This window comes from Acanthochromis polyacanthus, chromosome 12 (genome assembly GCF_021347895.1).
Source record: "Acanthochromis polyacanthus isolate Apoly-LR-REF ecotype Palm Island chromosome 12, KAUST_Apoly_ChrSc, whole genome shotgun sequence".
NCBI classification, from domain to species: Eukaryota; Metazoa; Chordata; class Actinopteri; family Pomacentridae; genus Acanthochromis; species Acanthochromis polyacanthus.
Window position 1 is genome coordinate 27,049,441 of NC_067124.1, and position 17,356 is coordinate 27,066,796.

A 17,356-nucleotide genomic window follows, 5' to 3' on the forward strand; every position below is an offset into this window, starting at 1 on the left:
GAGTGTGTGTGTGTGTGTGTGTGTGTGTGTGTGTGTGTGTGTGTGTGTGTGTGTGTGTGTGTGTGTGTGTGTGTGTGTGTGTGTGTGTGTGTGTGTGTGTGTGTGTGTGTGTGTGTGTGTGTGTGTGTGAGTTCAGTTTTTTTACTTTATCTCAAATCTTTGAGTTTATCTGATACATTGCCTCATTTGAACATTTGCTGAAACAAAACCACGAGAGAAGAGCAGATTTAAAAATCACTAGATTCAAACAAATTTGTGAAAGGATGAAATTATGGTATTTTCTTGAACTAACCGGGTAGCATATGTGTGTAAACCTTACCAAACAAAGTTAGAGAATGACACTCAGGTCTAAGAAAAATGGTCCCATGTGTCATGCACTCTTTGAAGAACAATATCCTGTTGCTTTCACACACATTTTGTGCGTCTTTCAAACTAAAAGCCTCTTCTACGATGTCACAGTCCTATCTTTCAGTAAGAAAATAAATTTTTTTTGAAAACGTAAATATGAATTAAGTTGAGTTGCATAGGAAGATCATTTTTGGAAGACAGGTTTGAAATATGTCATTGACATTTGACACTTACTAATAAACCAGGGACCCACCCACAAAAATAAGTACCAAAGTAAAAGTGGTTATCACCCACTGAACTTTACATGTGGCATGTGACAGTGGAAAGGCTGGAAGGCTTAGAAACAGTAACTAAGGGTGGTGGACTCTGTTGCATCTTTTTCCTACAAACAAAAACTTTTTCCATCAGAATTTAAATGAAAAATCGACTTTTATGGGATTCAACGATAACCAACCTTTCAAAATAGGTTTTCTTCATTTTAAAACTGACTTGATTGCCTGAAAGAATAAAAATAATTACGCGATTTTTGACATGAATTGTGTAGATATGTATTTGCTGTAAAATAGTTTGTGTTCTAAACACAGCTTGCTGAATGGATTTGGTATTAAATGATCATGTCATACTGTTCAGTTTACCTCCATCAGATCATATAAACTACCATCTTTAACGGAGGCAGAGTACCCACAGTACGATCAGCTTGTTAGCCATGTCTGTTATCCATTAGCCATTGTTATCCATGTCAGCTCCACTCATCCTCAGCGAATAAGAACATAATTGCTTATATGAGGACACAGCAGTTGTCACAGTCTGAGTTCATGATAAGGTCAGATGTTTAGAATACACTTTTAAAATCAGCTTTCACAGTGATATAATAAAACAAAAAGGCCTTCGTACAAGGCTCCATATGAGAACTAGAGATGCTTATGGTCAGCGAATTTTCAACTGACTGCGATTATTTCATAATTACATCCCTCTTGAAATTATTTACTTTGGAAGTTGCATGGCAGTGAACCAACAAACAGGTTTTATTGCACCACAAACATAAGCTTTTTTTCTCTCTCTCTGAAAGAAGCAGCGTCCCCAACTTTCCAAACCGGGTGTAAAAACTAGAGCGTGACAGCTGCATTTAAATATGAAATAGCTGCAGATTTGGTTTCAGACACCTTGTACTGTGTGCAAACAAAGCCACCGTTTCCACCGGAGAAAAGAGAATGCATTTAAAGCACCTCTTTGTCGTTGTTCAGAACTGTGTTCCCTTTGTTTCCATTTGTCTCTTTTTTTTAGGGGAAAAGAATAGGATGAAATATTTTTAAACAGTAATTACCTGGCTGGGATCCGACATGCAGGGATTAATGGGTGACTGTGGAGCACCAGGTTCGGCAGTGTGTTGGAAGGTAAGGGGGTGTGTGGGTGTGTGTGATGGAGTGGTGGTGGCGGTGGCAGTAGCGGGGGGATGTCGAACACAGAAAACCAAAGACTGGCAGAATTCTGCTGCAAGTGTCTTTTCTTTATCCAAGCTCAAGTCACTGCTTCACGCCAAGTCCGTCACAAATGAACAAGACAGATTTAGCCCTCTCGCCTCATCCCACTCCTTCCAAATCCATTTGCAAAACGTCTGTTTTCATGCCTCCCGAAACAATATTGTTACATGTTTGGGGTTATTTTTACCTTCTTCGCTCTGGCCCGTTCCGTCGCACAAGTCGACTTTCTACCGAGGAGTTAAGCAAATCTGTAATCGCGCTTTGTTCAGAACCCTGTTTTGCATGTAATTGACAATTACAAGCAATTTACGATTAATTCATATCACCACAAAGCACTCAAAAGTGCCTGCTCGGCCAAGCTTACATCACTGAAGTCGAAGAATGCTGCAGTGCACTTTGCGCTCAGAACTCAATTAAGCATGTCCTTGGAGTACAATATCTCTGGATTCTTTAAGTCGTTTGGATAGTGCAGAGAGGCGATGAGGTGCTCTTACAGATGGTGTGTGACTCAGACTGTAATTAAACAGATCAGTGTCTAATACACAGTCTGATATCCAGCAGCAGTGCAGCCAAATCTCTGTGGGAAGAACTTCCTGAGGTTCTCAGAAGCTTATCAAGGTCGCTACAGTCATTGTGGATTCTGCAGTTGCTGTTGTGGGGTCAAACTTCTTACATTAAATGTTTTTACATTAAAAATGTTAGGATTTTTTCTTCTGTTTTAAAAGCTTTTGTTGCTACAGCAGTGAAATGGGCAGACATATGTTAATGTTTTACAAATATTTACTGTGTGGTTCCTGCAAATAGCAGAATCTTTTGAACACACAAAATAAACGAAAAAGAATTTTGCTGACTGCTGTTTTCACTTTCAGAAATCTAAACCTCTTTCATTTGTCAAGTTCTAGCAAAGCACAAGAATTCTTTTACTGAGTAAAATGACTTTTCTCACTTATTTTTTGACACATAACTGCTGGTAGAAATACAGCGCAGTTGTTGAAGCTGAAATAACTTACAACCACAAACAAAACGAGACTACAGGTGATCAGAACCTATATATTCATTTTTAATCTGCCTATGCACAGTTTATGAAATAGCATAGGATTGCACCAGCTGTACAAACACAACTTTGTTTGTGTGTTCTTTCCAGCTAATTTCAAACTCATTACCTAATCATGTTGCACCATGAAAGCCTATCTTAGCAAGTAAAGACTTGAGTAACTGTGGCATGCAGGACTTTTTGGCCCAGGAGGTCCAGGAGCAGGCCCGGGGTGGTTAATCGGGAGGACCGGGACAATTCCTGGTGGGCCGGTCTATATGAGAAGTGCCCTGAGATGCTAGATGATTCAGCACTACATTCATGAAACTGACCTGATGGCTTTGTAAAAAGTGGAGATTTGTGCTGAGAATTTTGACCATTTAAAAAATGTGATTTAGTGTCAGAGCCAGTAGTGATGAAGTAGTTACTGCTGTCAGTATGGAAGGAACAGGTGAGCTGTTGGAACAGAGTGAACAAGCAAGCATTAGTTCCAATACTTTCTATGCCCAAACGATAGTAGTGACCCATTGTATTTTTTTATAATTAAAAGATAATAAATACACAAAGCCCACAATTGAGAATAAGATGAGATAAAAACATTTACTTTCTTTACTGATGTCAAGTTTTAATAAAGTTCATGCTACTTTTATAAAATGATGAAAGTGAATATATTGTATTTCTGTGATCTGTGTTTGATTTCTGTCTTTTCTCCTGTCCAGATGTTCAGAGGGAGCTGATGCCACATCTGGTCCAGCCGATGGAAGATCTTGAAGTTCTCTGACTGAAGACGGTCCTCTCACTGGATTTAAGGTTCAGATGCTCAGGAACAAACTCCACCAATGAGCCAACAGGGAAGCTTTAGGTTTGTTAAATGTTGCTATGAAGCATGAAGACTAAACTCTCCACAAGGATCCAAAATAAGTTTGACTTCTACATGAGAGCTTTAGTTATTCTTCATCTACTTCCTGAAAAGTTTGGTCAATAAAAAAGACAAAAACTAATATTTTCAGCTGAACTAAAGACAGACTTTGTGATTTTTCTGCACACGTGTTGTTGTAAACTTACTCTTTCAAATAAATAGCCTCCTAACCCCCTGGAAACCAGCTTTTGTCCTGTTTTTGTGTCGCTCCTCGGCGACCATAGACAGTCGGGTTGTAATGTTTTTTGAGCAACACACCATGCTATGACGTTTTTACAATGAGGGTTCTACCATGGAACCACTTTGACATGATCAGGCATTCTATATGTGAAAACTCAGAGATTTCAGGTATCAGAAGGTGGTTTTCAATTTTCTCTGTTAAAGCTCGTGTCCGGAGTTTGAATCGCAGCGTCTCCCAAAACACTGTTGGTCCCACCCTCCCTCCCTCTGATTTCGCCCCTTTATTTGTGCACGCGCGCAGTACATGAGAGGAGTGCCCGGAGTGCTGCAGTATCTTGCCTGTTTTGCTGTTTTCCACTCTTCTACATTTAGTAAATAATAAAGGAATTACATTAGAATTTTGTATTGAGTCTAACTTGTCCTAATACCAAAATAACATGAATCTGCTAGGACGAACGAGTAAAGTTTCAATATGTGATTACACTCGTGTGTCCCTCTCGATGACGTTGTTTATCAAACTTAGTGCATTTACGCGTGTATATGTGTTACATTGTTTATTTATTTCTATCTAGAGTTCAGAATTGCATGACTCCTCTGACGAAGAGTATGTCCCAGACGCCCCAACATCTTCCTCCAGAGGTCGCGCACCTAAACGAAGCCGTCAGGCGGGCTATGGAGGCCGTGGTCGGGGAGCGACGCGAGCACCCCGAGCCAAAAAAACGTCCTGCAGTCTCTTGGCCTGACAAGCCATGGGATGGAAGTTGCTGAGCCCTGATGCTCTCTCCTCCACAAGCAAAACAAATGTGCGCGCGGTTGCGTAGTGCGGAGCTCGCCCACCTCTGCATGGGCTTGCTTGCTGTGCGCGTAACTGTTGATTGACAGCATGACAAAGCTGAAGCTCAAACTTGATTGGTCGGCAGCGACCGGCGCTTTTTGGAATAACATGGGGGTCTATGAGAGGAAGGCGGAGCTCATGAATAAATTTGCATATCGCGTCATACTAACATTATATTATAGTATCGAACTAGACTAACACATTTAAGCTTTGTTAAACAATGATACATAAATTGAAAACAAACGGAAACTCCGGACACGAGCTTTAACTTTCTGCTTCAACTTTAAACTAAATTTACTTCGCTAAGTCAGCCCTCTGGACTTCCAGTAAGCTGTGTTCCTATTGGCTGTCCAGGTGGCTGCTTGGTGTCATCAGGAACACCTGAGCAGCTCAGTGTCTTCCTGCCTTATTCGGCTGCAGTCAAACATTTCCTCTGCTTCTCTTCACCACTAACCGGGTTTGATTCCATTGCTTTAGTTTGTTCTTTTGGCGTTGGCTTGCAGCTTCCAGCAGTAAAATCGTCTTTAATGTGTTTCTTGGTGTGTTTTAGGGCTTTGTACTGGATAGTTGTCTTGGTAAATGTGATTCTTTAGCCACAGTTAGCACATGGTGCTAATGTGTGCAGTGATTAGTGGATTTGGTGCAGCTGAGTTGTGTCTTTATCTTGGCTGTAGTGAGTCTTCAGAGGTTTTTGTCAGACACATTCTGTATTCTTGTTTGTGAACCAATGTTGGTTGTCCAGAAGGTAAGAGTTCCTGTCCTGATTCTCTGTTTAAAGAGGTTCTCTGGTAGGCTGCAGGAAACTTTAGCGTTTGGGTTGTGCTAGTTTGGTTTTTGTATGGTTTTATTTGGACGACTATCTTGAGGCCCCTCCATGTGGTTTAGTGAGGTTTTCTGTAACAGTTCTACAAAGAAACCTGCAGCAGAAGAGACTTTGAGAGTTTTTAGGAAGTTCTGGAGACCAGACTTTAGAGCTGCAGAAACATTTGTCAGCAGTTTGAGCAGGAGGTCAGCTTCAGAGTAGAAATGAAGAAGAAACCTTTTGACCCGTGTGGTGAGGTCCTGTACCAAGAGTTTGAGCAGGTTGTGAAGAGTCTGTAGTTCTTTGGTCTGAAAGTACCAGAAGAGTTGGCTCATTAAAGGAGAAAACAGGAGATATTGTTGGTTCTTCTGTCACACTGCAGTTTCCTTAGACTGAATATTAAGTTTCTATTTTAGATGATTTATTGTGTGAGCCCAAGAAGACTTTAATAAACTCCCTCCATCCCCTGGACACAACACATTTGATTACCATGTTAATCTTTTTTTTTTTTTTTTTAATGTTTTTGAATTTTAATCATTGTTTAAGCATAGCTTTTTTTTTTCTCTTTGCTTGTTTAGTTTTGTCATTTGTGTGAAAGGTGCTAAACAAATAAAGTTGAATTGATAAACTGAATAACTGACTAACTCATGATTGTGACAACAGAAGTATTTTCACTGTGATTTCAGGGGTTGTCATTTTTAAGGTTGGGGTTAAAATCTTGACAGAAAAGATTAAAGAAATAAACTACATTTAAAAAGCAATTAAATCGAAGGAAAAAAGCCTTTAATACAATAAAATTTTAAAAAAAGAAATTTAAACATTAAATACAATAAATTATATGAAACAGACAAAATATTTAATGAGAATTAAACAGATGATACAAAACATGTAATTATGAAATTAAACAAACATTAAAGATGAAATAGTTTAGACAAGCATTTAAAAAACACAATTAAACAAGAATATTAAACATTTTAGAAACTACAAAGCATTTAATTAGATTATTAAACCTCTAAAAAGAAAACATTTAATTAAATGTTTAATTAGAAAATTAAATCTTAAAGACAAAACTTTAAATAGGAATTAAACAGAAAATACAATGAAGAATTTAAAAAGAAAATTAAACAATAAAAGGTGGTAAAACATTTAAAAAGACCTTAAAGATTTAATTGAAAAATGAAACATTGGGAAAGAAAAGGAAATTTTTCAAACAAGCCAATAAAACATTTGAAAAAAACAAATATTAAAAAGACCAAACCTTTCAAAATCAAATCAGACATTACAAAAGAATAAAAGGCGAGAAAAGAGCAAAACTTAACATTTAAGAAGAATCAAACTAAAGACAAAACATTTTGAAAAGACACCAGTTAGACTTCAGAAGATCAAATTAAACAGAAGAGACAATAAAATGATCAAGAAGAGCAAAAACTGATAAAGGTCTTAAAGTGTTTTCTAGTCTGAAATGAAAACATCAAGTTGTTTCTTCAAACATTTTCTCTTTCTATGTTCATGGTTTGCTTGTGGACAGATTTACTAAGAGCTCATTTCAGAAAACTGCTTTCCAGATAAAGTCTACGAGTAGTTGAAGGCATCGATCAAACTAATGTTACCTTCTGATCTCCACAAACTTTACTGCTCAGTGAAGAGAATCAAAGTTTGTTTAAGATTTCTAAAGAACCCACAGGTGAAGGTCTGAGAAGAACTCAGATGGATGGTCTAAATGTGAAATCAAGACTCATGGTCACAAGTTTTAAAGCTTCTATAGGCCCTGTCACACTCTAGCGTATAGAGCCAGCGTATGAGGAACGTATGGACTTTTTGGGAATACGCTGACATACGCTGAAACATGCTAGGGGTACGCTGGAATATGTTTCTAGTACGCTGTAGTACGCTGTAGTACGCTGATGTACGCTGATGGCCAAAAAATTTTTTGAACATGCACAAAAATTTTCAGCGTATGCCGACGTATGAATTTTACGCTCCTCATACGTTCCTCATACGCTGAACACGCTAGAAGTACGCTGAAGGTACGTTACTCATACGTCGAGTACGCTTCTCATAGGTTGAAATTGAGTGGGTCAGGAAACCTAGCGTTAGAGGAGCGTATAATGAACGTGTGTCTGATGTGTGTCTAACGAATGGCTAACGTTATGATGGTAGTTCTAATGACAGTCTAACGTACTCAACTTACGCCTAACGTGTTCTGAGCGTACAGCCAACTTATCTCATACGTATTACATGCGTATTTCCAGCGTATGGGGGGTATATAAAGTCTCACATTTCCAAATCTGTATCACTTTGTACCAGCAGTTCAGAGATGGAGGTTGCTGTGCTGCAACATCATCAAGATTTGTTACAGTTGGCAGTTGAGTATGCTAGACACAGAAGAAGAAGGCGTAGAATGAGACGTGCAATCTGGGTGGAGCCTTGGATTGGAAGGTGGCGTCAATTTGGCCTTTATGACCAGCTTATGGTTGAATTGAGAAATGAAGATCAGAGAGCCTTCAGGAACTTCCTACGTATGCCTCCAGAAATGTATGATGAACTGCTGGACAGGGTTGGTCCCAACATCACCTGCTGTGTACGCTCCTCATACGTTAGGCTGACGTTCCGCATACGTTTCTCATACGTCGGAGGTACGCTGATACACGTTACTCATACGTCGGTATACGTCCAACTCAAATACACATCACATCACATACGCTATGCGTACGCTACTCATACGCTGACGGTACGCTAGGCTCATGTTACTCTAACAGGTCATTAACCGAAAATCGACCTCATACGCTGAAAAGTTGTGCGTATAAACAATTTTTCGAAATATTCGATATATTCCTCAGACGCTGGCTCTATACACTAGAGTGTGACAGGGCCCTATTAACCAGAAAGTTCAAACTAACAGACAAATACTGAGGAACTTTTAAAACTTCAGCCCTCAGACTGTCGAAACGTTCAAACTAACAGGCAAGTACTCAAGAACGTAGAAGATTTCAGTCCTTGGACTGTCTGAAAGTTAAATCGAACAGAGATCTACTTTTGGACTTAGAAAATTTCAGTCCTCAGACTGTCTCAAAGTTCAAACTAACAGAGATCTACTGTGGGACTTAGAAAATTTCAGCCCTCAGACTGTGTAAAAGCTCAGGTCCTGAGGACTCGGGAGGTCTCGAGGCTTTGGAAAGTGAGGGTTCAACCCTCCAGCACAAAGGCTGAAGTCCAACCTCCTGGAAAAAATGGTCGAGTCGAGACTCAAGTTAAAAAAAAATTCAAAAATGGCAAAAAAAGATGATAAATGCGCAAAAAAAACAAGAATTAGTATCTGAGTGAGTAGCTCAGGGGGTAAGAAGAAAGACTACCAACTTGAAGGTAGCAGGTTCAAGGCCTACCACTGGCCTTTTTCTATCTTTGTCTAAGTTTTTCAGAAGATTTAAGGGGGGGTCCAGTCTTGAACCAGTGACCTACAACTCTATAGGCAAACCCTTAACTCACTAAGCTACAGATCAGATACAAAACCCTAATTTCGTCGTCTCTTTGACATCGTAGTTTCCCAAGTGCCCACGAGTGGAGCCAAGGCGGAGTCTGGGTGGAGTCAGGGCAGAAAGTAGGAGGGGAGGTGGGTGGCGGCCTCCCCCCTCTACCCCCCCACCTTCCCCCACTGCCCCCCTCTACTCCCCCACCGCCCACCACACCTTCCCCCGCCCGACAAGTTTTTCGAAAATCTGAGTCTCGACGGGTTTTCCCGAGTTTCTCGAGTTTCCACCAGGTCGGAGGCAGAAGAACTTGTCATGAAGAGGTGTTGAAGTCAGCAAAGATGGAGTGACTTTTAACAGCGACTAGAAGGAAGACGACTAGAAGAGCACGTCTTTAACCACCATCCCTAGAATCCATGGAGTCGGCTCCAGAGAGATGAAGGAAGGTCAACTTTTGTCAACCTCCATCCAGATGTTCAACTTGATATCTTTAATTTGAGATTTTTAGTACCATAAACCTTTAGTATCACACTTTATTATCATTTATTAGGATTTTAATGGAATCCACCAGCAGATTTAATTTTTGTTGAGAAACTATATTCTTGTCATCGTGGGCCTGTAGTATTTAAAACTGTTCCTTCTATTTGATCTCATGTTTATTAGTTTTAGTGAAGAAAGTTATTTTAATTGTTGATTAGTCTCTAAAAACCAAATAAAAAATTGGATTAGTCAAGAGGTTTAAATTTCTTACTTTGTTATATTTTAAATATGACAAGAAAATATAAAAATATAGCGTCGAGACAATTTGACCTGTAATTAGTGTTATATAAATAAAGTTGAATTAAAATTGTATGTATCTTGTAATGTTAGGGGAATTCAGCCATATATGTTGGAAAACACATTTTCTTTGTCCATTAATCTGCTGATTGTTTTCTCCAGTAATTCATTTCTTGTTTTGGTTCATAAAATGTCAAACCCAAATATGTTCAGTTTACTGTCATAAAAACCAAAAAGATGTACATTCATGATGCAGGAATCAGGGAGTTTTTCCCTTTTTATCTTAGTTTAGTCAGAAAGATAGTTGATAATGTGTGAATTGTTGCAGCTTGTGAGCCGTAAAAGGTTTTTATCTTTGGGGCCGAGTGTCAAAAAACATTTAGAAACCAACATCAACAAAACACTCAAAGATTTGAACATCATTAAAGGGAAATCCAACTTTTGCATGACAATGTCTCATTAAAGGACATTTATCTCCAATGTAAATGTGTGATGTTCAGCCTCTGGAGCTTCTCTTCCACCTGGACTGGTTTGGTCAGGAGCATGTGCAACAAACATCTGAAAAACTGCACTTTAACATCAATTAATGACACTGAAGTTTAATCTCTACATAAATAAATGAGACTGAGTCTGGATGTGCTGCTCTGTCATGAACTCCTAAGTTTAGGGAAAGTTCAAACAAAAGAGGACAGGTCAGATAAGGCTGAGAATGAGCTTATTTTGAACAAACATCTCATACTTTCTGAGCTTCAGCATCTCTAGCAAGATATTTTAACAACAAGCAACTCAAGAGATCCAGAAGTTGCAGAGAGTTAGCTTTAGCTGAGCCAAGGAACATGTGGGACACTAACCTAGCAAACATTTCAAGACTTTTCTCCGTGAATTCTGAGAAATAATTTCCCATTTAATGACAGAGCTACACATCTGAACTCTGTCTCATTAAAACAGACTCTAATTCAGTGTCATCCATCCATATTAAAGTGCAGTTACCCAAAATGTTTGTTGCATGAGCTCCAACAAAACCTGTCCAGGTAGAAGGCCACTTTGACAAACAGGAAGTGGAAGATTCCAAGCAGATTTATAGAAGGGGGAACCGGACTATACTAAGTGTGGTCGAGTATAGAGGGGTGTTTTGCGTCTCTTTCCTTTGACTAGTTATTGTATAACATACAATGTATGTGATGGCTTTTTTTTTAAACCAAAGGCTATACTATGATGTTTTCTCAGAGACATACTATGCTACTCTGTTTATTCTGGCCCTGGGCCACTGCACTCCTCCTCTGGTGTTTTCTGGATTGTACTCAACGTCATACCTTCGTCCACCCGGCCTCCGTTGACTCGTCCCGCCTGCCGTCTCTGGAGCTGAAGCTGGATTGGATCAGACCAAAGTACCGTCCAATCACGATGCCAGTTGCCTCTCAAAAGGCTCCTTCATCTGGCGGCACTTCTTCTGAGGGGAAGCTGAGCTTCAGCAGAACTTTGGAGATGTGTTCCAGTGGTTGGTGGACGTGTTGGGAGATAGAGAGGAACCTTTGAATAGTTCAGAAAGGAAAACAGGGAACCCATTGGTAGTTTAAGTTTAGAGTGCTACTGCGGTGTGTTTTTGAGTTTTAAGAGGTGAACAGGAACAGTTTTTTTTTTTCGTATTGATGATCTTTTACTCTGTTCCTGGCTGGAATGCCCATCAATCTCAACATGAAGTTCACTTTTAGTTCTGTTTATTTTTATTTTACTAACACTCATTTGCTTTTAACTCCATCACATGTTGTATTGTTGTAAACTTACTCTTTCAAATAAATACTTGTCTAACCCTCTGAAAACCAGCGTTTGGACTGTCTTTGTGTTGTTCCTCACCTGCTTCAGGCAGCCGGGACAGAACAATGTTTTGTGGACCAAAGGCTAAACTATGACATTTTTAGAGCGACATGCTAAACTATAGGCTTTTTTAATTAATTGACATATTACTATGATGTTTGTTTGTTTTTTTAGTTTTTTGTGTTTTTTTTAGCAACATATTATATGAATTTGAACAGTGTTAAAAATTGCTATACTTTTACTTAATGAATGATTATTCTATGGCATTTTTTAGATGACATATTATACTCTGATGTTTTCTTGAATGACATACTATTTTGACAAAATACTGCACTATGACATTTTTTGAACCACATATCATACATGACAATTTCAGGCAACATCCTATCATTTTGCGCTTAATCTATGGGTCTTTTTTGCCGACTTAGCTTAATGCTACGTGAGCTTTAATCAGGCTACGACTGAGCAGCTATCTCGGTTAGCATCACTAACATTAAAACTAATATTTAATGGATGCTAACTTTCTTCTCTGGTCAACACACACTGAAATAAACTCCACCAACATCTGGAGTGCATGGAACACATTATATCTGACTACAGCTGCATATAAAGTGCATTAAAAGCGGCACCGATAAGAAGATAAACACTTACCGAACTATGAGAGCAGTGGCGCCTGCAGAAATTTTTCATAGGGGTGGCCAGGTGGGGCGACTTAAAATCTTGGGGTGGCACACCAAAACTAAAAAGTCATAATGTCAGGAATTTTATTTTACTAGTACTATTGTTACTGTCTTTTTTATATAATACTGTAGTATGTAGGTTAGCAGAAAACTATCAGAAAGACTTGAAGAAGCGCCTATTGCTAAACTTGTTGTCTTATTGTGTTATATTTAATGTTAGTAATGATCCACTGTGCATAGACTAATAACAGTACAGTTAACATTTTGAGTTAATTTCCTCCCTTCCTTCCTCCTCCTCTCCTCATCACTATGCCTATGCTGCTCGACCGCTGGCTCTCTCTCTCCTCCTGTGCTATTTTTTTTCTTGAAGTAAGAAGAGATGTCTGTTGACTTTCTCTTCATGGTCTGCAAATTGAAACTAGAAAAGCACTCAGAGAGTGCAGTACTCCGCCAAGGCTGCTGAGTTGACGTATTATTTACAACGAATGAAATCTTTAATAAAAAATGACCTTGTGCTGAGCACAGGCATGTGTTATGCATGTGCATGTTATGTACGGATACGAAACTGCATGTAAATTATACTTATGAACGTGTGTTGATCAGTTCATCACTTCTGGCAAGCTAGTGTTAAAATAATCGTTCCCTCAATGTTTTTATTTTGAAGACGTATTTTTAATGTTGCAGGCTTTTATTTTGTCACCATTCAGCGACACAGGAAGTGTTGTCTAAGAAGCGGTTTCTTGACATGACGAAGATGCTGTGGAATCGAAAAGTCCGAAATTTCACATAAAGATGACAGAAAACGGTTCCACGCTGTTGCTGTCTAGCAAAGGATGTGTTTAAACTTATAAGCACCTCGCGGGGACAAGGTGTTACGGTGAAGAAATGAGGGAAGGACAGAAAGGTGAATTTGTGTTCACATAAGGCTGACGGCTGAACTTAACTGTCTGGGGATTTGCTACATTGCGTGGCCAAAATATGTAGCGGTCGGCAGGAATTGATGGGACGCAGAAACACCCCACAGTTTAACCATTTGTTCCTTGTATGATTTCCAACTGATAAATCACGGTCAATTTGTAGTAGGATCACAATCATGCGATAGTCAGCAGGTAGCAGACAGTGTTCACCTCATGGTTACAGCGATGCTGTGCAAGCTGCTGTGCAAGCTGCTGTGTCTGGCAATGGGAAATCTTTAACAAAGTCGTGAATCCGCATTATAAGCCGCATCACTGCTAAAATTTAATCAGTTGGTCATTGTGTCATTTCTGACCTTCCCTGAAAATTTCATCCAAATCTGTTGCTCCATTTTTTGAATAATGTTTCACATGGCAGACAGATTCACAGACTAACACACAAATGTATGCTGATCTTCACATAACTCCGCCACGCCTTGGCGGAGTAATAATAGCAGCAGCTAACAGTCGCTGACTATGCCTATCTCAAATAAGTTAAAAAGCACAGCAGTGCTGCTCTAACAGGTTGCTGTAGCAGCACCTTTTGGCACTTACAAAGCACATGTCATGACAAATATTGCTTCACCCCCTTCTTTTTGCAAAAGAAATTATGACTTACTCACAGTCCTCTGTTCAGATCGGTGCTGCTGATTAATGCGGATCAATGGCGATGCTGTTGGAGTTTGTAACCTACTCAGAACCAATGGAATTAATGAGTGATTGACATCACTGTTAGACAATGAGCCAATCAAGGGGGAAGGAACCGTCTTTGTCGCCTGGCTAAGTGTGGACAGTCTGAGCCTTGTCCTTGCGGCTGTGTGAGCTTAACTGGCAATTGATATTTGTAACTGGCCAGTAGGGTGGCCAGTGGGGTGGCCAGCAGATTTGTAGGGGTGGCCACGGCCTGGTGGCGCCATTGTATCAGAGTCCTTTCAGTGTCTGCTTGTAAAATCAGCCAAAGGTAGAAAACTGTTTAAAACAAGCCAACAAGCAGAAAAACTGTTTGTTTTAGAGGTTCTGCTGCTCCACCGACAAATAAACCAACAGCTATTATATCAGAATTAATCCAAACGAGGAGAGCAGAGTCTCGGCTGCCTCCTCCCACAGACTGTATATCTTTATATACAGTCTATGCCTCCTCCATAGGACCTGTCAATCATTCCAGACCAGACTGTTTATCAGGTAGCCCCGCCCCCTGGCTTCGCAAAACTTTAATGCTCTATTAAAAAAAATCAATATTGATTTATTTTAACATCGGCCACCTGATCTCTCATTTTGACCATGAAAACTAACGAAAAAAATTATATACAGTCTTTGCACCGTACTCTGTTTGGCTCCACACTTGCTGATGACCACTTCCGGTCTCAGAAAATGAAAAAACTGACCTTTATTCGTTTCTGTCTCTTACTGCTTTTATTTTCTTGTTATTTTAAATATAAAATGAAAATCGAAACATATTTAAAATTTCATTAGAAAGTTGTGCTATACTGTGAATAACAAACTTGCAGACAACAGTGCAATAATTATTCTTTATTCATGAGGTTTAGATATCTGTGAACACTAATTTGCTTGATATTTGATATTGCAAAAAAGGACATTGTGATGTTGTAAAGAATAGTGTTGGAGATTAGCCCTTTAACTGATGTTCTCATATTTGTGAAATTTAAGTTGTATTGGAGACCTGTCCAGGGTGTCCCCAACCTTAGCCGGAGTCAGCTGAGATAGGCTACAGCCCCCCGCACCCTGCATAACAAACTTATGTCTCTTTGTGTAAGTCTTGCGATGACAGCATGTACTTCTTTGCCGGTGTTCTCTTACTTCTTTATGTTGTCCAATATCCTTCATAGAAGGAAGGCCAAAGTTCAAGTTTGTAGAACAGCCCACAAGAGAGCTCAGCTTCAGAGTAAAGCTTGATACAAAGCCTGACATTGTATAACACCTTAAGATGACTTTTGAATTGAATTAGCAACTTAAAAAGCTTTACTGGTTGTTCAAGGTGAAATAGACCAGGGGGCTTGATTTAGGGTGCTGCAAAATGGTTAAAAGCATCCTTTCTTTTCGCATGGAGTATACCAATGAATGATGCACTTAAAAAATCAAGGTTGGAGAGTCATGTCTTTTTCATCAGTAATTCAGAGCTAATGAATTGAAGTCATTAATCATTTTACGGTATGAGATGTCAGATGTGTTTCTCTTTTCTTTCAAATTTTACTTTCTTGGCAGAGTTTGTAAAGACTAAACAAAGCTGCTTAACAGAGGGAAATCAAAGCACATATGGCAGGACTGTTCACATTTGTGAAACTGTCTTGTCTGTCATTTGAACAGAAGATGTTTCAAGGTCACTGAATGCTTCATGAAATCTCCTAAATGTAACAGTTCGGCAGAAGTCACTTTTGATGTCAGTTGCTGAAATTAAAAGAGTTTATTTCATTAAGTAAATGTCATATGACATTTAGTTTGTCTATGGTTTAAGAGTCCTTTTTTGTTTTCCCATTACAAAATTACACTTTTTTAATGGTTTATAGCCATCAGTGGGAAAAGTGGGAAATTTTTAGTAATTCAAAGTACTTTACCTCAAAGTTTTTTATTTTCTTTGCCAATAAAAACTATAGTTGTTCACCACAGAAGCAGTATAAATATTCCAGATTTATATCAGGTGATAAAGCAGCAAGTCTCATAACATGCTCCAATAATCTACCTGCTCTAATTACTACAGCAATCATAAAATGTCAGAATGAAAAGCAATATAAACAAAGCATAACATTCAAGACGACAATATTGCACTGATTAATATAGCAGCGATGATGCTCCCAGACTTAAAAAAAAGAAGAATAACAACCAAAACTTGTACACTGAACTTCAAAAGGGGTTTTACATCTTGTGTCAATTTATACACCAGTTTATGAGACAGTTTGTTAATGACAACAAACAAAAAGTGACAAAGTGCTTAATTGAGACAATGGGGAAGATAGAGCCTGATCACAAAAGAGGAGACAGATATTTTTGTGAGCAGATAGGCTGTTATCTGGCAGTCTGGCTGATAAGATCACAGTGAAGCCTTAAGAAATAATACGTTTTAGGTGGGGTGAATCAGAATCAGCATTAATGTGATCTGTGCCACATGCCAGTATGAATCTAATAGACTGATAATCTCGTGTCTCACTGCATGCGGAACCAATCTGTTTGCGATAAGGAGCTCACAATTGGGGCTGATCAGCTGCAGCGTCACATCGGACCCGAACGTGAAAATATCTTCCATTAAGATCTGAAAACAACAAGGAGAAGGCGGCAAAGCGAAGAGAACAGGAGGAGATGTGCAGATACATTGTGAGGAGTGATAACATCTACGTCTGCTTTGAGTTGTTAAGTTACCTTCCCGAGTGTCAACACAGCGTCTAAAACAGAAACATGAAACAGTTTCTTACGTCTTCTCACGAATGCAATGCTTTAGTTTAATTTTCCTCTTCTTTTTTTAAACATTTGAATTAAATGGTTCAGATGTAGTAAACAAGCATGCTCTCTTTCTTTATACTTTCAGTTTCATTTCCATGTTTAGTATGTTTACATTGCTGACCCTTATTTGACATTTTCTTTGATATGATTAGTGCAGTTTCCCCCTTCCCTCTCTCCTTCTCCATTATGGAAAAATTATTAACATCTGCTACACAGACATCAGGAGAAGTCATGCATGCCTTAATGGCCCCTTGTTTAGTCATTTATGGGTAAGCATGTCATTATTTCAGGATTTATGATCAACCAGATAGAGAATGCATTCTCCCGGAGTTTCACCTAGCAATTATTTATTTTGATTTTTATGGCTTTAAAGTTTCCTATCCTCCCTCACTATCCAATTAATGCTGATGATCAAGCATGTCTTAGTGCTTCAGCTGCTTTTGCTTTTGTTATTTTTTTTATTATCTGCATTTATGTCCTTTGTTGGAATTTAAAACCTTTTGTGATGAGCCTGTTTTGGGAAAAAAAAACATGTATTAGTATGTTTGGAGTAAAATGTACAGTACGCCGTAACCAAGGACAGGCAAATAATTTAGTCTATGAATAACAGAAC